Source organism: Phaethon aethereus (genome assembly GCF_964289735.1).
Source record: "Phaethon aethereus genome assembly, chromosome: 3".
Lineage (NCBI taxonomy): Eukaryota > Metazoa > Chordata > Aves > Phaethontiformes > Phaethontidae > Phaethon > Phaethon aethereus.
The window spans coordinates 63528910-63552926 of NC_138576.1; the positions used below are offsets into that span (position 1 = coordinate 63528910).

General features: G+C 39.7%; 1 protein-coding gene across 1 annotated transcript in view; it reads left to right on the forward strand.

The window, feature by feature from the left end:
* AKAP7 (A-kinase anchoring protein 7) overlaps positions 1 to 24017 on the forward strand; it is a gene marked incomplete at its 5' end in the record, with an annotated part of 94808 nt that overhangs the window by 58116 nt on the left and 12675 nt on the right. The window lies entirely within an intron of this gene.

Below are 24017 nucleotides of genomic sequence, written 5' to 3' on the forward strand. Positions count from 1 at the left end.
AGCATGACATCATACGGTGTGGAATATCCCTTTGGCCACCCTGGGTCAGCTGTCCTGGCTGTGCCCCCTCCCAGCTTCCCGTGCACCCCCAGCCCCCTCTCTGGCAGGGCAGTATGAGAAGCTGAAAAGTCTTTGACTTAGTGTAAGCACTTATTGTCAGCAACAACTAAAACATCAGTGTGTTATCAACATTATTCTCACACTAAATCCAAAACACAGCTACTAGGAAGAAAATTAACTCCATCCCAGCTAAAACTGGGACAGTAGGCTGAAAAGGTGATGCTCCTGTGGAGTCTCACAGGTGCCTGGTGCAAGCATGGAACAAGGATGTTTTGCCTGCTGCCAGTGGTCAAAGCCCTGGCAGTGGTGGAGAATTAACTGCTTGGAAGACTAAGCTGCTTTCTCACCTCACTGATGTGGAAGAAGCTAGCATCGCTCTGGGCATCAGTCTTGGTCATCGGCCTGACTTCCTGCACGTTTCATTTGTGTGCATCAGTCAGGCACTTAAAATTGAGCATTCTCTCTACTGAACCCGATCACTGGTCCAAGCATCTTTCTCTCTTCCTATGCCATTCACGGACCTTCTTCGCACTGTAGCTGATCTTTTGAAAGGACTGTTGGCTGTGAAAGAAAAAGACGTAATTTAGGATATATTAAAATCTAGATAGAGATTCCTTTTCTGGAAAGCTTTGAGGTGAAGTGTGTTATTTCAAAGAAAATATTGTCAAGGGTTAATCCTTTTCTTTCAGAATATTTTTTTTTCTTTATAATCTGAACAAACAGATTGGATAAGCTGTGTTCCTTGGTTAGCTATACAGTTTACTTAAAGCAAATGACAGCACACAGGCAGGTTTCAGTGAACCATATTAAGGTGCAGTAATCTAGCAAGTCCTATCAGCTGACAACATCAAAACCTTATTAATTGTGTTTTTTTAAATGTAAGTTTTACATGGATTCCTTTGCTGACTTTATGCTGCTTTCTTACTCTCATGAATCATGAAAAGACTTTGATACAATCTTAAACACATACCTGTAATGCACAGTAACTAGTATAGGTCCCTTCATTGTTGTGCTTTAATGCTAAGTATTTATTTGCACAGCACCAAATACCATGTTTTCACTGGCATACCAGAATAATATGGCAAAAGATTGAAAAATGACCTGAAATGCTGGGGTTTTGTTCTCACTAGAAAGTCAGCAAGAATAACCTATTACTACTGATCTCCAGAACCTCAAAGAGCATAAGGCATCTGTCTGTTCGACATTTACTTTTTCTTCAGACTGTACAAATACATATTTAAGGAGCCTCCTGCCGTTGTACTGTCAAGTACCTCTTAAATAAATGAAAATTTTACAGAAAGGACTACCTTAAGTCTCAACTCTGTCCTGACTTGCATTCTTACCAGCAGCTTTAACAAGCAGGAGAAAAGGAACTTTGTAATATTCTCAGAAAGTTAACAAATCTGGACTCCGGAGCTCCAAATGTAGGAGCTGGGGAAAAGTTGTACTGCTGAGGAGTGTTGCAACAGGAATGGAAAGGGGTCAGTTATCACGGCCTCCCTGTGCAACCTTATGCCAGCTAAATTTTGAGCACATTCAGTGACCCTATTTATATATGTGTTCCAAATCACAGAAGAATTCTAGTGTGGAATGAGAATGAAGTGGAATACATCAGCAATAAAATACTGGCTGGGGTCAGAGGCATTAGCAGATCTGACACACAAAACTGTGGTACAAGTGTCAGTGCATTTCACTGACTTTCTTGACAGACTTTGAAGGGAAAGAATATCAGTAGTCACCATGTATTTTAAGGGTTTTTTTCTTTTTAAAAAAGTTTATTAAATTTGCTTGTTCTAGCGGAAAATTAGTTTGATTTTTTTAAAAAGAGTTGTTCTTCTAGGTTGTGCATAACACTCAGTGTTCCAGAAAGCAAGTTTTAACATAATGTGATTGATAATATATGTACATTGCAAAAAACATCTCACTGTGCTGTGTTCATATTGCATTTTATTCTAAATGTAAAGTCTTGTCACATTTGAATGGAAAACAAGGCAAGTAAGTACAAGAACAGGCCTTGAGCTTCTTTTTCTTGGTAGCCAGGCTTTCCTGTTCATCAAAATAGGCATTTAAAAATGCTAAATATAATCAGGAAAGTAAAGAAAATATTCAAAACAACATTTGGGAAAAAAAATGGAAGTCCTCTTAAAAAGAGGCAAACAGCATAGTGATAATTTGTTGGAAGTTAAGGTCTACCAATTTAGATACCAGAACATAGTCATTAGAGCCTTGCCACTGCCACATCTTTCTCGTTTAATTTATATACATATAAGAAAAAAGTTCTCATTATTTTATTATAGTAAATAAGTGGAAAGTAAGTGAAAGTTTTTATGTTCTCCTTAAAGCTTTTTTGGTGTCTTCACAGTCAGGTTAACCCTCAGCTAATGATGAGCTGTCAATCTCAATGTCGTCATTGGACAATGATAGCTGTCTCTAGCTACTTACTGCTTGGCAGAATCATTGAAAGACGGCCAGGCTATGAACATAACTCTTTTCAAGCCTCATTATCTCAACTGTTCAGTTCACCTTTGAAATTTTAGAAGGAAAAAGTATGTAAGTACCAAAATTTTTGCCTTGACTTAAATTGCACTGTTTTTTCATGTGGCATTTCATAATTTGTATTAGCTAAGAGATTTGATTTCTCTTTGTGATTTTTGGGGGGTTTTCCCCCACAATAACTAAGGTATCCTTCAGTTTCTGGTCCCCCTGCTTTTATACATTCTTTAATCTTTCTTTTCCAGAACAGCAGGAACTAGCTGAATATTGAATTAAGTGAATGCTTGATAGGTCTCAGAGGCTTGGGCTTGGAAGGTGTGCCTTGGGAAGACCCTGAAGCATGAGGTGTACCTTGCCCCAGCTTTTCACATTGTCATTATCTTCGGGCTTATCTACAAGTCTCATATGTTGAGGGACACATTCTTTTATACTGGAGTCCACTATTAAGTCCATCTTGTACACCTGCTCTCAGGCAAAATCACTGCAGGATTAGGTGGGATACCTCGGGACATACACACCACAGATAGACACGTCCACTCTGCAAAGAAGGGTGCAGTCAGTACTCTGCAGAGCTTGAATGTATTTGGGGTTTTCAACCAGAGGTGCTGTATGGCTTATTCTAAACACAGCTCCGAATGCATTCCTGAGGGTAAATAATCTGGACAGTTTGGCAGATTTGGTCTTGAGCCTCGCCCTGAGGTTGCACTTAAAATAGAAAGCAGGCGTATCGGTGGCTGGCATCTGAGCCTTTGCTGAAAAGGTACAGTGCATTCAGCAAATGGAACTCACAGAAATAGTGATTTACAGTGAATAGGAGCAAGATTCTCTCTCTAGAAGGCAGTGTTGTAAAACACATATTAGTGGTGAGATTTCCCTGGAAGTATTTTAATGTGGTTTTAAAAAGCATAGCTAAAATAAGCACTTCTGTTTTAGAATGCAAATGCCAACTCAGTGTCATTTTTTTCTTTACAGTACATGTTTTTTGGATTATTCTTAAGCCATTGAAGAATAAGAAAATCAAATACTTTAAAATTAACTTAGTCTAGTCATTAAGTTTTTTCTCCAGAAAAATTGAATTGGAAGTGTTTTCAGATGGACACAGTTGAAAATTTGATAGAATTACACATTGCATTACAAACCAAGTATCAGAAGGAAATGGGAGCATAGTCTGCACTGTCAAACACAGTAGGAAAATGTTTGCATTTTGGGAAGTCCAACAGATGATTTGTTCATCCCTGTCTTTTCTCCTAGATGGGTGTTCTAATTCTGATTTGGTAGGTGCTCCCAAAACACCACTTAACAGGGATACACTGTCTTCTGCATTCTACATGTATGTGTTTATATACATAGGCTTGGGAACAGCTTAGGTTCTGAGTGCAGAAATACTTTTAAGTTGAAATGCAGATCAGCTTTTCTTCCTCACCCACTTTTTACATAATTTGCACCACAAGCATCATCTAAAAAAAGCTTTGCTAGTTTCCTTCTGGATCAGCTGAACAATAGCATTCAGGAGCATTAAGAAGGCTGAAATTGCTCCTGCTTAGAATGAATACCTTTTAGTTTCTCTTAGTCTTTATCTGCTCTGAAAAGAGACGCTTTCCAAGATTCAAAGTTGTGTTTTCTGCTTGGTGGAGGCCAGTAGTTCTGTTTCCTGGTTTTGCACCAGTTTGTCTTGGCTAGTCTAGGCAACCATCCTTGATAAAGGATGGCACCTTGCCATCCCTTACCTGGAAAAATTCCACCCCTCAGCTTCAATCCCAAGGTGCCCTCCAGCTTCCCTGCCTGCCAACAAAGTACATACTAGTGTGTCTCGGGGCTTGCTCATTTTTAATAATACTTTGGCTGTTTAGGCCTTGTATGGCTAGTCTTATTATAATTCTATATTCAGCCACATTTACGTGCCTGAAACAGCTGAAAGCTTTGCAGCTGTGCTGTAACTTCTGGCAAAATGTACTTTGTCTGTCTCACCAAAATTTCAAGAGATGTCAAAAAGAGAACAATCTACAGGCCTTGAGCTAGCAAAGCACTGAAAATGTGATCAGGCCCACCTTTGTCACAGAATATATGCCCAAATACTTAAGATGGACCATATCCAGCTGGGGAGGTTTCAGTTGACTTCATGGTCTCGAGCCTCATCTTGCAAGTTAGAAGCAGGTACACTGATCTGGCCAGTGTTAAAAGGCCAGTGCCCTCCTTGAATCCTCTGTTTCTTCTCTGCATCTGCATTTGTGCTCATGTTCTTTGTTAGTTTTGGCTAAAAGATGACTTGTAGGTGGATGAAAGAGGTCTGTCACTGTTTCTGACTATTCCAGAATTGCTTAAGAGAGTATTGTCAGCCTGACGTCCATGGATTGCTAGGACTGCTTAGAAAGCAATCAGTAAGAACTATGGTTATTGCATGTTTTAACAGAAGGATGCTTGCTTTTAAGTACAAGAGAACTCTGTGCTTCTTATGCTGCTTTGTAAAACATGCTTGTCAAAAGATGACAGCACTGGGAATTTTGTATTCATTTAGGTACTACATAGATGTGATTTGTCTATATAGAAGGAGATTATGCCCACATAAAACTGAAAAATATATGTTATTGTTTTGTGTATTACTTCAACATTTCTGATATTTTTTAAACTTTTCTTGGTGGAGGGTATTTTTTCTTGCCTGAAATGTTGCCTGTGTTCTTGTTTTGATCCTGAGCAGAATGGAAGATACTGTTCACTCTTAGAAATAGTCTCTCTGTGCTTTGATGACTGGCTTCATGCCCTGTAGTATTCATGTTTAATTCACTTGCATTGTAGAATATGGGTCATGTTCTTTTCTTTTTGCTCTTGGTTAGGCTGACAGCATCTCCTCAAGTGAGGCAACTGCACAGCTGAAAGCCATTTCTATGAATATAGAACTTAATAACTGTTAGAGTTATTTTAAAAACTTGTATACCATCCTGATATTTTGTTTCTGCTACTGGAAGATAATAATTCTTAAAACAGTAGATGATTTAATTGTTGTTAATAACAGAGTAGCGATGGAAAGGAATAAAAAAAAATTACAACCTGCCAACCTTATTTTAATGTATTTTAGTTTTGGAATAGTACTTAGCTTAAAGACAATTCTATTTTCATAAGGAACAATGCCTTACAAATACGTTAAATATATTACACTTGTTCTTCTCAGATAAGTTGACTTATCTCTGTGAAATATTCATAGGATTCTCCAGTCTGAGATTCTTACATCGGGGAAAAGAAAAATATAATTTCAAGAATCAAATAGTAATTTGAATATGAAGCACTAGACATTTTTTGGAGAATTTCTGCCACTGATTAAATTACTGGTTTTCTGGAAAGTATGTCATACTAACTAGGACACTTAAAAAGTGCAGGTTAATAGTAGCAGAATTCATACCTTCATTTTGTGGTAAATGGATTCTTTTTTCAACTGTAAATACTAGTCTCTAGAGTATAAGCATGAATATAAAAAAAGGACATCTAAGCCTCATCATTTATTTTATTGGTGTGATAAGGAAAACAAGTGCATGCTTTATCCGTCCATCATATTAATATTAAATGTTAAGAACCACTGCTGTCACAGTCCCTCTGTTATATTCAGTGGGTGCTTGAAATGGATCAGTGACTGCAGGTATTACCAGAGAAGGTGTTCAAGATTAGGTCTTTTAACAAAAAGTGTTTGCAGATTTGGTTTCTTCTGAAATTTTTTTTAATGTTCTGAATATTTAAAAAATAATACTTTCAAAAGCAAAGTGACCGCAGCCATGAAAGGCTGCTTTTCCAGTACACACAGATGATCTTTCAGTGAAACACTGTGGTTTTCCTGGATGTCCTGGACAAGAATTTGTGTGCAGACTTTCTAGAATGTAATCACACAATTTCTGTGTACACCTGCATTTCTTCATTATTAGCCTAAGGATAGAAGGCTTGTGGGATTATGCTTTGCGCATGTGTATGTGCGTGTGTTATTTGTCCATTACAACTTTAAAAGCTGTTGACAAATTTCTGGTAAATTAAACAGATGTAGAAGTCTCAAAATATTAAATATATACATGGTAGCAGAAATACACATCCAGATAGAAGAGAGCGATTTTATTGATTCTCACAATGAAGGAAAAACTCCTGAGAGACACAGGGCATCCAGAGACTGTTGTCATTATGAATGGCTTACCATGGGTCAGTCTTCAATATGAGTTCACTGGACACCAAAGAACTACTTCTCAGCCATATAGCCCATGTACATTCTTTGTTGTCTAACAGGTTATGATGACAGCTATTTGCAGTGAAAGCTGGGATATTGACAATCCTTTCCCTGCAAGGATGCGTTGATAGCTAACAGCGTGTGAGCCCCCCGATTAGTGTTTGTCTAATGCCTTTAACAATTCAGTGAACCACGAGACAAAATAGGTAGGAAGCCGGGCGTTTTTGGTTCTGGTGAATGCAAGAATACTTAAACAAAACACATGCCTTTACATTTGGTTTTATTTACGTACTTTGGATGAATAGACTCAGTTTGCCAAGCTATACAGGCTGTGCTCGTTTACTATCCTGTCCCACTGTGTGTGCCAAACTTCCACTCTTGGGTGTTTTATTACTTACTTACTTTCAAGTAATTAATGACTGTGTTGAGTAATGTTGGGGCTAGTACTAATCCCTGTAGGACTGCCTGTGATTATTTTTCATCTTTAATCACTACTTTACTGCTGTTGCATCTCATTAGCTTTTTACTGCTGTAGAAAAGCCTTGGATTATTACGTCACACAGGTGACCCTCACCAGCCACACCTGTGACACATGCCCTGTTGAGAAGGCAGGCAGTAACCTGGAGGGAAGGTGACCTACTGAAGCCGGGAGGGAACCCCCGCCGAACTGAGAGCAGTCACCCCAGTTTGTTTCTCAGCACCTCTCGCTAGGGCTGCCGCTCCGCCGGCAGCTCAACGCCTTTTCTCCTTGCTTAGCCTTAGAACCGTGTTTTTGCTCCTGGAGGAAAGAAGGCGAGCCCATTTATTAAGTGTCTATATACTTAATGTATACTCGAGCACATTTTCTGCCTCCTCTCAGCACGCCGTGGTGGAGAGGGCAGCGGTGGCAGAGGGCACGCAGCCACACTCACGCCTGTTAAATGACAGGTGCGTTATTTAAGGTGGCCCAATTGTGCCTTTTTTTTTTTTAATGCCCATCCCTCCTTTAGCATAAGGACGAGAAAGGGAGGATCGGGCAGCGGTCTTTAAGACTAATTGCATGGCTGGGGGCAAAGTGCAGGGTGCGAGTGGCCCCCTCACTCCCCTGCCCCGCGGGCGGGGGGGGCGGGGGCGGGGCTGGGGCTGGCGGGGGCGGGGGCCTCGGGGGCGGGGCGGGGGCGGAGCCCGCCGCTCACTCCCCGTCTCCTGCTCGCTGCCAGAGCAGCATAAGCAGTTTCTTGGCGGAGCGCAGCCCGATCTACAGCGCTGGCTTGAGGTGCACGCAGAGAGGGCCAGGAGGAAAATAAAGCGGTAGATGCCATGGGCCAGCTCTGCTGCTTTCCTTTCTCCAGAGGGGAGGAAAAAATCAGTTAAGTGGGCAGTTGTGTGCGGGGAGGGGAGGCTGTGGGAAGCAGACGGGCGTTGCTTGGGGTTTTCTTTTTTTCCCTTTTGGAAAATTAACTGATCGCTTTTTAGAGAAAGGATGGGGATAGGCAGGGACGAATTGAGCAATATTTCCACAAAGTAGATTAAGGTTTCTTTGTAATAGAGATAAGTAAGTATGTCTGACTTTGTTTATGAGCCTTCTAGCGGTCCATTTCTCTAGGCAAATGTAGCCGAAGTGAGTCTTTTAATTTTGCTTTTTAGCAAATGTGTCTTAGAGTGAGGGAGGGAAAAGGATGAAGCAAGTGCGGTTTTAACAAGTGCAGTTTAGAGTAACGAGGTGAGAAGGTTTTGATGTTGTTAGCATACACATGTTGTTGTTGGTAGTGCTCATTAACAGCAGCTAGAAAGAACGGAGGTTTGTTGATGGCAATGTTGACAGATGATGAAGGAAATCATCAGTTCATTTCCCATTTGGGTGTCGGCTGGATGTGGTGTTTTAAGCTGACCGAGTGAGGGAATAGTTGCACTTCATGTATTCGTTTGGTAGTGTCTGGAGTGACTGTCGAATATATATCTCTGGTTTTGCTTTTAGTTGAGTAAATATAAGTTGAATTAGAGGAAGCAGCTCTGATTGCCTCATCCTTTGGTGCACTGAGTCAAGCTAGCTAATTTGACTGGAATGTTGTTTCTGTTAAATTATGTGCTGAAAATGATGTTTGTCCTAAGTTTGGTTACACAATAAAATATTTACTCTCGACTTTTTGCTCACTGAAATATTTTCAACCTTTCTTCCAGAAGATGCAGCCAAATTTCTGTCACATTGTGTCTGAAATCAGTTTTAACTAAATTCATATAATTCATTAGCTGAAGGCTAGAAAATCCAAAAATGGTTTCTATTTCATTCTTGTTACTCAGGAAGCCATCTAGGCATAAATAAAATAAGAGTTTATACCATCAATTAAAAAATAAATGTGTGCACCAATAGTGCAAGAAATCTAGAAGACAGCCTCTAGAAAATTAATTGGCTGTTTTAAAATGTTTTTTCCTTTACAGGTCATGGTGTGAGGGTGAAGGTTGTAAATTTTGCCTGGGGAAAATGGCTAGGAATATTTTATATTTCAAAACTTTTTTTTTATCACCTAGCCAGTACAGACTGTCTTTCTGAAAAGCAAGTAGCTAGTACATCTCACTTCTAATCTGCAGAATAGATGGAGACAGACAGCAAATACAAATTGTTTTTAAGATTGTTCTGTTGACACAGAACAAAAGATACAAAAAAGTGATAGATTCTTCTGCGTCCTACTCCTTTCAGTCCCCTCAGTTCACTGCTTGTCAACTTTTCTTCTAGCATTACCTGCCATGTACCAGCTTTCTTCTGTGAGTGAGTGGAACACAGTGAATACAAAATTCAGCACAGCATGGCCTGGAATTGCTTGTAGTCGAACAAATCATTCGTGAGATGTCACTGTGTGCAAAGTCAGAAAGGCTTTTGAAAGGAGTGGGCTTTTGGCATGTAGCAACTGAAAGGTGCGGCCCCAACCCCTGAGAACAAGGAAGGGACAAAAAGGGTAGTTGTAGGATGATGGGAGTCTGAAGCAAGGAGATCTGGCTATGGACGAGGTAAGAGGGCGGTGTCGGAAATGAAGAGAAAAAAGCACACGTGGCACTGTTTTACCAGTGTTCGTCGGGGAGTAAGATAGACTGAAACATCTTAAAAAGGGAAAGACAGGATGCAATGTGGATGGTGGATATCATTGTTTTTTCCCTCTATCCAGCACAGCCTGGAGAAAAGAGAGAGAGGAGAAAGGACTTTCCTTCCAACCGGTTCCTTGGCCTCCCTCCCTCTCCTCTGCCACGCCTGGTCCTCCCTCTGGGCGGTGGGAGGAAGCGCTGCCACGCGTGGCCGTGCATCTAGCGTGGCTGTGCCCTGGCTAGCCAGACGGTCTGAAGCTGGGCACATGGAACAGGCAGGAGGGAATGACTTTCACATCCATTTTTCATCTTGCTATCATGTTATCATGATGGCCTTTAAACCATTTGTGTTGGGACATTAACCTGGGCTTTTTATTGCCACTGAATTATCCTGGTAGCAAACGTGCAGGTGCAAATCAGAGTCATGTGATTGTTGTATATGAGAAACAAAAAGTACATTAAATAAAGGCAAGCATTTGCAGTAAAGCTCACCGTGCTACTTCACTCACTTCAGTCACAGCGAAGATGAAAATGTCCAAACTTCATTACGGTCTTCCTATAAGTTTTGTTTCACCTGGGCTGCCTCAAGTTAAACACAGCTGACAAATGCCAGCTACTGAATTCCTGAGAGTCCATTACTCACTCAGTAAGGAAATGTTTCCATTTCATACATAGTGTAGTTTCAAAAGGTGTTGTAAATTATATTATCTGGTACTGTTACATAGTACGTATTTGTGTTGAGAGAGGTAAAAGCTCACCACTTTCATTGTGTGCTTTTTAAAATTTGAGTTTAGATCTGTTTCACATCGTCTGAATTGAATTTAGCTTCAACCCATTGCCTAATCTGCATTGTTTAAAAAAAAAAAAGAGAAATTTAACCTTAGAAATTAAGAGATGCCTATGAGTGAAATGCACCAAAGTGCTGACAAGTGGAAGCTGAGTAGTGTTATTAAGTTTGAACATCCACTTGCTTACATCTTGTATCCGTACTTAAATACATACTGTATTTAACGTCCCTCTCTATTCTCTTCAGATACAGGTATAACCTTTGAAAACATTTAGCCGGGTTTTATGGTTATGGTAAGATTGTAAGAGTGGTTGTTCTGGACCAGATTGAAGACCCCTCTCCCTAGCATGGTAGGCAGAGGGTGCCTAAAAAAAAAATGTTAGAAAAGGGCAAGCATAAGAAGGTGTTTCCTCAAAATACAGCTGCAATGCTTGTATTCAAGGCTTGTGGACTTCGTGAAGCGGGGTGGCATCCTTGATAATTAAAAGTCTTTAATAAATGTTTCTTCCAATAACTTTTCCAGTCACCTCTTGAATCCACATAAACTTCTAGTATCTGTACTATCTTCTGGCAAGGAGCTTTACAGCTTAAATGCCTATTTTGTGAAGAACCTTATTATCCATGCCAACAAATACAATTTGGTTTACTGACTACTGTCTAAATAAATAGTTTTTCTGCCACACGTGATAGAAATCAATTCCCAGAATATACTCTGGGGAGCAAAGAGCTAGGTAGGGTATTCTGCAGAGAAGGGAAGGAAAGAAGTATCTGCTCTCACCATGGGTTGTGGGACAGAGATACAAGTAAAGCTGAGTAGAACCTTTTATAATTTAGGCATTTAGGACCTTCACAACCCATTCTTTCTTTTGTCTCAGTGAACGATCGTGGAACCACTCTGAGGCTGGGGAGCTTTCTTACAGGGATGCGGACACCTGATTCAGCATCTCCAAATGCTGCCTTTATGTATATTCATCTATGCATCTCATGTTGAGCCTAATACCAGACAACCCTTTTTAAATAAGCAGTGGCTTAACTAGGTCTTTTTTTGTTTTTAGGTGCATAAAATGAGACCATAATGATATTATTATCCTGATCTTGCACAAGGATTCCCTCAGGTTCCTATAAATTTGAATGAAGTTATGCTTGTGAATGGAAATAATTGTTTTAGAAGTTTTCATAAATTTTATCAAAATTCATATGACTTTTAATTTGGAAAAAAAGTATTTGGGGGGGAATTTGTTTATTTTAAAAAACAAACACAAAACCAAAAAACCCACGTTTGTTTCTTCTTTCATTCAACAGTGTTAAGTTCCAGTAAATTTGGTGGGGCTTTCAAAATTTGGCTTGCCAGTTTTAGCAAAAATAGTTTAAGGAGGGGCTTTTGAAAGAGTATATATTCCAAAGAAAGGCTAGTGTATAGTCTAACAGTTCTTCGTATTTCTGAGAAGATGAAGGAATTCCCTGTTTGATAACCCCAGAGTTAGACCTGGTATTGATTTGCTTATGTCAATACTAAATAAGTGCTTTTTCATTTTGGAAATGGTGTCAAACGATCTTCAGCTGCTTTTTGGAAATATCTCATTGGAAGCTTATTTCTGGTTTGAAGTTGTTTGTTTTAATTTAATAGCAGGATGCTTTTTAATGTGTTGTAAAAGAAAGCATTTTGCAAGTTAAGCATCGTTGCACTTTATTTTAGCTGTGTATTTGTTAGTCCATTTGCTACCTGGTTCCAGACAGAAAAAAACAAGGCTTTCAGTCTTTGTTATGCTGGCCAGAAATTGTTAAAAAAGGCTGTTGAATATTGAATGCATACAAAATTACTGGGTCAGACAATTACTGATGTTAAATAAGGCTGGTCATATCAAAGTAGATCACAAAATTTGTTTCCATTCTAAAAGATTTGATTCACACTTGAGAGGGCAAAGCATACCAATGTAAGCCCTCTTATATGTTTTGATTTAATGAGATTAAGCACTTAATTTGCTGTTTGATAGCTATGATACACTATTACTTGTGGTGCATATTGAATATAACGCATGCATATAGTTGTGGAAGTAAGTAGATGAACAGATGGCCTGGAGCTACTTACCCTGTGCACAGAAACAAGGCAAGCTCCAACACACAGCCAGGCCAGCGACATTCAGTTTGGATCTTGCTCTTCTGGGCCTGTCCAAAAATTTCCCAACTATATCAAACTAAGAATTGGTGTTTGACTGTGAAGGAAAGTTCAGTGAATAAAATGCAACTGATTTCTTTAGGTCTTAAACTGATTTTTAAAAATTCCGAAAGTTACATTTGCAAATCAATGACTTAGTCAAATTTGCAGTTTGTTATAAGCTATCATGAATCATTTTGCAGTTGTACTACAGGCACATAAAAGATACATTGTCTGGCTTTCTGTCCATGAGAGACAGGACAGGTTTGCCTACCACAAATAGTAAGTCAATCCCAGTCGTTAAACAGCCCTTGTACATTTGCCAAGCTAACTAGTTTCCCGTACTGATAGCTCCCTGTCCCACAGGTTGTGTGTCCTTTTCAGTTCTGTTTTGTGAGGTTTTAACTCTTACTTGCTCAAAGTGGTACCTGCTTTGCTACTATAAAGACACTATCCTTTTGCCGCCTTCTTCCATAAATGTGAAAACACACACTTGTCAGCTGAGCTTGGCGAGTCGTATATACGCTCCATTCTCCAGTGCTTGTATTCTTTCCTGTCTCGCCAGCCTCCCTGTCTAATATTGTTTCTTCACCCCTACGCACACGTTCACTCTTACACACAGGATATACACTGACGAAGAGGTTCATGATCTGGGTGAAAAAACAAATAGCTTGAAGGAAAGGTGCATTCCTCAAAATGACATTTTGAATAACAATTAGGTGTTATTTGTCTTTTTCCCTCATAGAATTTCAGAGTGCCTGTGATTAGGTTGCTCACATTGCCTCCATTCTTTGTTGGAATAAATGAAAAAAAATTTAGTGATCCCAACCAAAACTAAACGTTTAATACTTTCAATCAAAGTTGAAAGTTACACACGTCTGTCTTCTCCTGCAACCAACAGTGTTAGGTTTGATGACCAAGGCAATAAGCCTAAACAAGGCCTGATGACAACCAAGACTGTCATTAGTGTTTGTGAATCATGGGTATCTCTATTTGTATGTCCACTCTTGGGACTGACATTGGCTGTCAAAAATAATCCCTCAGTAATGAAGTTAGACTGCTAGAAGACTTGTACACACCGGTGAAAACAAAGAGAAAGCAGGTATTTAAGGAAAATCTGGAAGAGAAAATAGGGGGGTTAGATGAACTGTTAAGTTCAACTTCATTGCAAGGGATCCAGGCTTTTAAAAAGAACAGGCTTTTAAATAGGAGGAAGGAGATTTTAAAAAGCCTTCAGCGGTGGATGCCTATTTGTGGCCTCAGAAAATGGAGAAATACAGTCATCTTGAAGTAAAGAGAATAAAAATAGTGTTGGCGGTGAAATTGAGGAGTTTTTCAAATTGTTACATGTATCCATATGCCTTAGGCAATCATTCTTGAAATTAAAATGTCTATACATTTTTGCTTTTTTGTTTTTTTGGTGTTTTGGTTATTTGTTGTTTTTAATTAATAACTGCTTTTAGAAAATAGTTCTACATGGTATGAACATATATTGATGAATTTTCTCCAGTGTCTGATCTATAGCTGTTTCAGGTGGCATTTGCCTTTTAACTGAAAAGTGAAACTCAACTTTTTTCCCCTCCCTTTTTGTTTAATACAAACATATATAAGTCCAAATTTAAATCCTATCAGCATATATGGCCTGTGGAAAGAAATTAAATTAGCTTATTGAATTTAATTTTTGTACCAGTTTTTATTTGGGTATAAGGAATTTTTAAGCACATAATTATATCATTTTAAAAAATAGGCTACATTTTACTGTTTCACAAGTATGCAGCAGACTGTCTTGCTCTATAATCTATTAGATTGCAGATGTTAGGCTCCCTTTCACCTTCCTGGCAGGATGTTTTGTGTAAAAAGAATTACAACTAGCTGTTCTGGAGATGAATCAAGTCAAGTGTGATTGCCTTGCTATTAAGTTATGTTGCTGATGGGGGGGTGGGAAGCAGCAGTGTTTATTATATAATTTATTTAGTGATATGGCAGAACTGCTCTTTTCCTGGAAGGAAACGTGAGCAAAGACGGAGAGTTCTTTGGTTTGTAATCAAAAAATGTCCAGGTTAATTCGTAACTGTTCTAAAATAGTGAAACCTGCGCTTATGTATGAAATGAAGGTCTATGTGGGGCTGAAGGCCTTATTTGGGAGTACTTTGGACCACAGTGATCCATAACTACTATACACTGAGAAACCTGAGCAGAAGCCTTGACCAAACCTGTTTGTATTCAAGGACTGCCCAGATCCCTGAGTGCAGCCTGCTGTTACTGCAGTATATTGATTGTTTGCTATCTTCCACTGATGCTCCTGGGAGCTGGTTGCAGAAAATGTCTGCATTGATGGTTAAGAACATCGTAAAACTTCCCTCCTGGATATTTTTCTGGGCAGTTTGTTCCTGTCTGTTGTACCTAGACAGTCCATTAACTTAAGTAGTTGAGTGTAAATAGTTTAATGTCCATCTTATGATCAGCGTGCTTGCCAAACCATCACTTTGTGTAGGTAGGAAAAAAAAGGACCTTTTTGGCTATCAGATGACACATAATATTTTGCAGAAGTATTTGCATAGTTTCATCCTATACTGTTAAAATTGTGTTTATTTTCCGTATTAAGGCCAAGTGTGCCATGCTCTATTCGCATGCTATTATTACTTTACTGTCAGTATCTCTGCAGCTGTATTAGGTCCCAAACACATTGGGAGAGAGAAAAGTATATATAGATATCTTTTATATCCATTTAAATGACTGGCAGAGGGGGCATAAGATAACTCTTGTCTTTTGCTTTCACCTTTGCTATGATCACAGTCATCTTTACCTGCTGTGTGGGAGTTGTGTGATCTTTGGCATGCCTGCCTCCCTGATAAGACTGTCAAGGTGAAAACTGGACGTGCTTTTGGTAACCCTGCCTGTGCTTTGTGGTGGGTTGCTACAAGCTGCCTTCTTTCATAGTGGGTTCTAGCAAGAAATACATGATCATACACAGTACTTTTAAATTTAATACTTTCAATAAGTTGAAAGTTACACACATCTGTCTTCTCCTGCAACCAACAATGTAACCAACCTGTAATACTCATTACAGGTAAATGTTGGCAGAAACATAGGTACTCAGTTGTTAGATAAGCAAACAGTAATGGCTGTACGACCATAAAGCGCCATCCTCTTCGAGATTCAAAAGTGCTGACAGAAGAAGTTGCTGATCCCGTGTAGTCATTGCTGCCACCATCCCCAGTCATGTACACTGGAGATGTATGCTGTGCACGCTGATCCATAGCCGAGCAGGTTATGTGAGCACTCCTTTAATGCAAAATCACCCCAGTGAGCTTAAGCACTTCTCCATCATTGGCTGACTAACCTCGCTAATTTTGCTTGAAATGAATTAAGGAATCTTCAAAAACCTTGGGGCAGATGATGGTAAGCATCACTTAGCCGCCATAACTTCTTCCACTGTATGACTAGATCTAGTAAAGAATATCGTTTGCTTCAGAAATACACGGGCTCAGTCTTGCAAAGTGCTGAGCAGCCTTGGTACCTTGTGAACATATACATGGGTGGCGAAGCTGGCTTCCTGCTGCCGGCAGAGGATGCTGAGGGGGCAAGGAGCACATGGTGGCAAGGAGCACAAGGAACACGTTTCCTTGCACATGGGAAGGATTAGCAGTGTGGAGGGAAGGGACGTTGACCAGAATAGGTTGATTACGGTGTCTTTCTCAACGGACTCTATCAGTAACATTTATATTGAGATGAAGTAAAACTTTACTAATCCCTTGATGCAATGAAAGGATTTTGCTGTGTCTAAAGTAATAAGCTCTGTTTCTGTGCAGATTGATCCACTGGTACTTGTCGATCAAATACTAAATTATGTGGGCATCAGATGGGTCAGCCTCCCCGCTAAGTTCAGCGTTCTTGAGACAGTGAAATGGTGCCTCCGTACCTACTCTGGACTCAGATGGAGAGAACCAGGAGGACCTGCCTGGTTGTAGTCCAATGCTTTTCATGAACTGCAGCAAGAATAGTTGGAAGGACAAATCTCTGAGAGGTGTATGGACAATATCTCCCTTATGCCATCCCTCCCAGTTGTATTGCCTCATATGGCTGCTGCCCGACAGGATAAAGTGCTGTACTTCTCATTGGTTGGCCAACTTCCAAGGTCCTGTAGTGCTTATTGTGCTTATATTTCACAAGAAAGTAATCTTCATATTTGTATGCTTCCCCATCCTCTTCTGACCTGCAAAACCATAATTCTCTGAGAATTACAGAAATTAGTTTATTGACAAAGGAATGGTAGTTAGATAATGCCAGTCTGGGAATGTTAAGAGCCATGGAAGAAAACAAAATGATTGATTCAAGTTTATACCTAATTTCTGCTGTGAAGGGCATTGTAGGAGCCATTTGTGGATCATTAGGTAAAATAATCTATTTAATTATACTAGAGCAGATTCTTCACTGTTTAGTCATGTTTGTATTGCAGTGGATAAATCTTTCATGGGATTTTTCATTGAGCAAAGATGAGAGACAACATAAAAATTGTTTTGTTTACAGCTGAAGTCGTCTTTGCAGATTATGGGAACTGAGCCTGTGATCTCAGTGAGCCTATACAAAGGTCACCACTGCTGGAACTAATCAGCATGCTTGTCAGACTAACAGAGGCTGCTGGTTGAGAGGTTTGTGAAAAATGCAGTTACTAGTTATACTATGGTTATGCAGTTTTTTCTGGGTGGAAATAAAACATAGTAAGAGGTGATTATCAATACCATGCAGTATTGCTGCTATTATATGTGTAGCACTGTAAAGGAAAGAAAAAAATAATCCTCTCTCAAGGAGAGACACCTTTCTTAAACTATTTATTTTATTGCATATTGATGCAATGAATTATTTCCATCATTTGTTTTCTTGCTTTTGCTCTCTATTTTAAAATGTATGGCCAAATAACTTTTTAGTACACTTTACTACAAGGTCAGGTAGTCCACGTGGAGAAGTAATGCACTGGAAACTTGCTTATGTGGAGAAGTTTCTAACCATGACATTAGCCAGGCATTTTATTCATTGTTTCTGGAAGGTACTTCATTCAAAGAACTGCATGAATAAAAGCAGATTCCTAAGGAAAAGTAGTCTTTTCTTGATCTCCTTACTGAGCACACTGACACTCCTTCAGTTAAATTGGTTGGTAAACGTTTGGGGAGACAGGAAGCTTCAGTAGATACAGAATTGAGTCCTGAATTTCTTAGGTTATATAGATATGAGTTTAAATTCCACCCACCATAGGTCATTTCCTTACCCTGTTGCAGGGGGGGAAGGCCCAAGAATATATCCAAAAGATTCCATATGGCAATCTAGGGAAAAGGAAGCTTTACAGTGATTTGGAGTATCACCAAGTTCTGCTGCAACAGCATTCAAATAGCCCTGGGCATTTCTGTGGGCCACCAGCTGCAGTGGCAGATTACAGCTGAAAATTACATTTAATATTCCAAATTGTGCTCCTTCTTGCTTCAAAAAACCAAACAGTAGTGCAGACCAAAGAACGGTGAATACCATTTCTCATGGGGCCAGATCTTTCAAATGCAGTTAGTTTGTTTGTAAATCTTGAGCATAAAGTTGGAACAAAAACTTGAATAGAAATGAGTAACTCTTTTTAAATATACTGTAATGGATAATAGCTTTGCATTTTTTGTAAAGGGGAAATAATTGACAGTTAACTATTGTCTATCAATTTACAACATAACATAAATAGGAATACATGTTGCTTCTGCCCATGGCTTTATTTCTATATAATAAAAATTACACTTTTCTGGTAGTGATAAAATCTCAGAAAAATTTCCAGTGTGCAGCAACTGAACTGACAATTTAAATAATGGTTATAGTAATTAAAAATAATAATTTCAATATTAATATACCATTTAGTACTGCAGTGCTTGGAAGCTGTCTAAAAGGATGCTTCAGTTGGAATATTCAATTGGAAGCAAGCTAACAGTGTTTCACGATTTTTGCTAAACACGCAAGTAAAACCATGAAAGTGAGACAGATTATCTGGGGCATGAATCAAGCGGTAGTGAAAATGTCAAGTGAAACCCTTAGCAGCAGTAAGCAAGAATAGTGCTGATTTGTACCAACCGAGGACCTGGCCTGCCAAGTGTCATGGCTGTGACAGTCCGCTGGCAGTCCCTGGAGTCAAGGGCTGCGGCGAGATGGGTGAGAATATCAGCTAGCCCATTTAAAAGCAGACCTTCTATAAATAATATCAGAGAGACTGGTTCAGATGGCAAGCCAACAAATTGCCAACTCCGTCTGGAATCCTCTCTGTAAGTAAGTACGTAGCAAGGGAAAGAGCCTGGGTAAAATACTGTTCTTGCAGCCCTGGGCATTAAAATTCAGGCTGCTAGTCTGCTCCTGTGGCTCTTGCAGGAGACTTCCAACATGATTTCTTAAAGCGAGAGTGAGCCTGGAAGGAAAACCAGATCACTTTTGAATTTTCTGCATTTACACTCCTTTGCTTAAGCAGCATGTCTGCTGCTATCCCATATCCTTTTGGGTTTGAAAGGGAGAATAAAGGGCAAAAGACAAAGTAAACATACCTAAACATTTCTTGGGTGAACTCAAGAGAGTAACTTCACTGATTGTTCTGTATGCAGACATTCCACTTAAGGAGTGGAAGTGTTATATTAGATTTCTCATACTTCTATAAGTATGCAGGTTAAACATTATTGCTCATTATTGGACAATATGTTTTGTATTCACTTCAGATACACCTAGATGAGAGACATTCTGTCTATTAAGCTCTTAAGGTGATTTAAAGATTGTCTTAGTAACACCATTGCCATAGGGAAAGGAAGACTGGGTTCTGAGAGGAACTCAGCTTGCTTTGCCCTAGCATACTATTGAATAAGGCAAAGGCTACAACATTATGTTTTTATTGATTTCCAAAGGTCAAATTACAGGCCATTGCTATCAGATAATATTAAAAGCTGCCCTATATTCCCAGTGAACAACATCCAAATACTTCCAATATTCTGTATAATGGAAATCCCCTTAGTACTGTTTCTCATATTCATTATTACATACTCCTTTCTCAGTTTCTTCAGTTTTATGTATGTGCTGGCACAGTGCCTCTCAACTCAACTCTACAAATTGTGCCCCTTGTTACTCACAAAACAGTAGTAGAAGGAGCAGCATGACTTTCTGAAGTACTGTTAAAACCTGCCCTGAAAAGTCGAAAGCATTGGAAAGTCTAAGTATTTGGAGTTATGAATTTTACCTTTCCGTTTCCGTACTTGTGGAGATTAAATCAGCACTACAGCAGTAGGATTTCATTGTAGTGGAAGAGGAGATGGAAATTGTGGTGTTCCCACAGCTTTACTGGAGTCACGAGCCAAATCCTGTCCTCTGGCACACGCGTTACTCTAGCTACTACTGCTTGACACTCTGAAACTGTTCTTAGTTCATATTTCTGTTTTCATTTGTGCTGGGCTGCTTTGGAGTTACCTCTGCCAGTAGAAATCCACAGAAGTAGCTGCTTCAAGCAGAATTTAGATGTACTTCTCAGCTTTGCTGCCTACAGGCACCGTGGTCGGCTCTGCAGACCACTCTAGGTGTCTTGGACGCCCGTGTACCTCATGAAGGGGTGTCTGGGGATGTGCCAGGGTGCTGGGACTGCCTTGCCCATGCTGTGACCCTGGCATAGTTCTGGCCCTGGCAAAAAGGGCACCTTCTGCAACAACTCCTGGGCACTGGCTAGGAGTTGGCACCAGCCCAAGCCCATTCCCAGCAGGCAGTTTGGATGCAGCCACGCTGTTTCAGAGGCTAGTGGAGCTGGATAGGATGGGCCTGAACTACTCTGTGCTACTTGGCCTCATAGCCAAAGAACTAGCACTGGCACTGTGGAGCTCACCTCTCTAAACATAGCCAGGTACCTCTAAATGAAACACTGGGTTTCAGAGATGCTCTTCATGTTACTGTGAGGACAGGCATTTTGTCTAATGTCAACATAGAACCGAAGTTGAATTTTCCTTCTCTGCTCAAAAGTGATGCATGAACAAAGCCATATTACAACCAAATAAGAAGTGTGACATATTAAACATGAAATACTGTGCTCTGTTACTGTATATGAACAGTTACCCCAATGTGGATACTCATTTGCTCTGACCTATTGTGGTGCTATATGACAAGTCCTACTGTAACCTAATCCCTGTGAGCTTAGTGTGGAGCCTCTCACAATGTAGACAATGTAACATATGGAAAAATCATCTATTACAGAAATAGAATAGCCACACTTGGGAGTGGGAAAGTGTTGTACAACCAAAATGTGATAGTTGTCTACTTCTTCCTAACCTGATGTTTTAAATGTGCTTTTTTTTCTCTTATACTCTTATTTGTGGTGCTTAATGCTAGCTAATTGAGTCCTTTGTTTTCTAAAGGAGAGTGATATTCCTGGAAGCAGGCAGGCATGTTTTAACCTTTATTCCAGAAACAATTAAAATTTTAATATTTTTAAAAATTATAAAATTGGTCTGCACAGACTCTCTTAAAGATACAATATAATTAAGAGAGAAAAAATAAGTTATTTTATTTTGTTTTATTAAAGGTCTCTATAAACCAAAGTCTGGATAAGTAATCAGACTCTCAAATTTGACATTTCTATACTGACCAGGAATGATCAGGAGGCTGTACTCAGCCCTTTTTGAAAAAGGGAGGGAAACAGGTTTCCTTTATGGAAAGGTTCACTTCTGGGAAGGAAAAAAAAAACCCACAAACCCAAAATCCTATCTCTTTTTGCCCTCCAGCAAGATCATGTGCCACCAGACCTACAACCTTTAAGCAGAAATGACATGCATGCAGTGCTAGCTAAATCTGCACCAGAAAGTTCAGCGTAACTTTTGTCCTAGAAGCTCAAGAGGCACAATCATGGAGCAGAGGAAGAAGTTTGATGGAAGGGTTTTGTTTTCAAAAGAAGATAATGCTCCACATGCAAAGTAGGAGCCCAGGCTGCACTTCCAGAAAATGTCTGGGGAGCTGCGGAGCTGCATCCTGGGGACAGCCCATGTGCTCCAAGAGTAGGAACTAGCTAGTTTTGGAAAAAAAAGCTACAAAGCCAGAAGGCAGGAGGAGGAACTGGTTAACATGATTAAGCAAGTGTTAAGATAGCACGGGATTACTTCTATTGCATCATGCGAAGTAAGAAGAGAGAGAACATTCTGTATTTATTTCAGGGAAAGCTTCTTGTCTGTGACAGATACTGAACTGCAGAGAGTCTCTACATTTTGCAATATTGTGACCAAGATTTTCAGATTAATGGAGACAAACAAAGAAAACAAGGCAAACAAAGGTCCTTGGTCCAATAGAGGTTGTCCTTTAGATGACACTGGTCTGTTATTATTTGTGGAATTATTATAGGCAAAGTGGAACATAAGATACCTTGAAAAGTATCATAGTAAGTCACACTAGCACCTTGTTCAGCAGCTGGTTATTGCTGGTTTAGTAATGTTTCATACCTAATCATTTCTGCTATTCCTAAAATTTGAGTGATTCTGTTCCCATAAGCTTGAACTGTAGAATGACAGAAGGGACTGGGATTTAGAGGTATTTAGGGTATAGGAAAAGGATCGTATATGCTATGGAAGTTAACATGGAGAAGGGGCTAGGAAATTAGCCTCTCTTAGCAAAAGGAAAATGGAATGGAAGCCACAAACTTTGTTTAAAATTTAAATGCCTTCCATTGATAAATATTTGACTACAGACTAAGTCCTTGGGCCTTTGAATAGCTAAAAGTGCACTGTACCGGTGATGGATTCAGCACTGCCAAACTTTTGCAATAATTGGTGCTTTTGGACTTGTAATTCTGATGTTAGCGTACATAGTTGAACTTTTGTTAGGCTCCTGACCCTGCCTGTAACTCTCATGAACCTTAGGAATTGCTGTCCTAAATTGATGTAGAGAAAACTCACTCCTTATTAGATAATCTCCCCTGGATGCCAATCCCCCAAAATCTCAAAATCTACCATTAATTTTGTCTTTTCTGCTGATGACTTGACTTAATCCCTTTGAATATCTGCCAGTCTCAGGTGAACTTTGGGCACTTGCTGAGTTTTCTGTGAGTTAAAATCCTCAGGCATGGATAATTCATTTGCTCTTACTAGAGAACTTGTATCCTTTTGCTAAGAGGAGAAATGTCTTATGTCATGGCCTATTATTGTGTTAATCATTCTATTTCACATCATAGCAATAATTTTTAAATGGCATTTTAGTCAATTTTCCACTTCAGCAAAAGCACAAGGATTGAACAAAAACGTATTAAGTATCAGGCATGTTTTCTGCAGCACTTAGTGGGGCTGAGGAGAATCAGCAAATGAGTAACATTTTTTGCTGTCTTAAAAATCCATTATCATCCAGTAATGCAATCAAAAAGGTTTTCCTTTCTTCCTCTCTCCTCTCAGCTTCCCTTTTACTTTTCACATACACATCATTAATAGAATGTGAGAGGTTTTTCCAGCACAAAATGAAAAGGTTATTCTTGTAGTTCTACAAAATATAACCTGTGACTAAGGTGAATTCTAGCGATTGAACACCCTTCTAAAGTCTGGGATTACCCTTTTGTTAAAATTTGATGCAGTGTTTGCATGTTTTAAAACACTGTTGATCCTCTGGTTTAATGAAATAAATGTTACTTTCTCTTGAACCCACCTGTGTGCCCTATTCACGCATTGTGTGTGTTCTCTGTTAGAATTAGGCTGAAAAATTTGGAAGGAGGGCCAGGTGTAATAAGGACAGAGGGTTTGGTATAATGCAGCCCAGATCATGGAGGCATTCCCTGTAACGCCCACTTCAGCACAAATGAAGGGTAATGCTAACTCCATTTCAAATGAAGCACATAGTTTTGCTTTGAAAGATAAATTTCATTCCCTTCATCTTTTCTTTAGCCATAATCTTTATAGAAAGTGTAAAATAAGAAGAGATTACACGATTAGAGTTTGGATAAAATGCTGGCAGGCCTCATCGAGAGGGCTTTAAACTAGATTTGAAGGGGGGAGGGGGTAAAACCAGGCTCACTAGAGTTGAGCCTAGGGGCAGCGTGCCAGAGTTGAAATCGATAGCCCAGCTCAAGTGCATCTACACCAATGCACGCACCATAGGCACCAAACAGGAGGAGCTGGAAGCCGTTGTGCAGTGGGACAGCTATGATGTAGTTGCCATCACAGAAACATGGTGGGATGCTTCTCATGACTGGAGTGCTGCATGGATGGCTATAAGCTCTTCCGAAGGGATAGGCAGGGAAGGAGAGGTGGTGG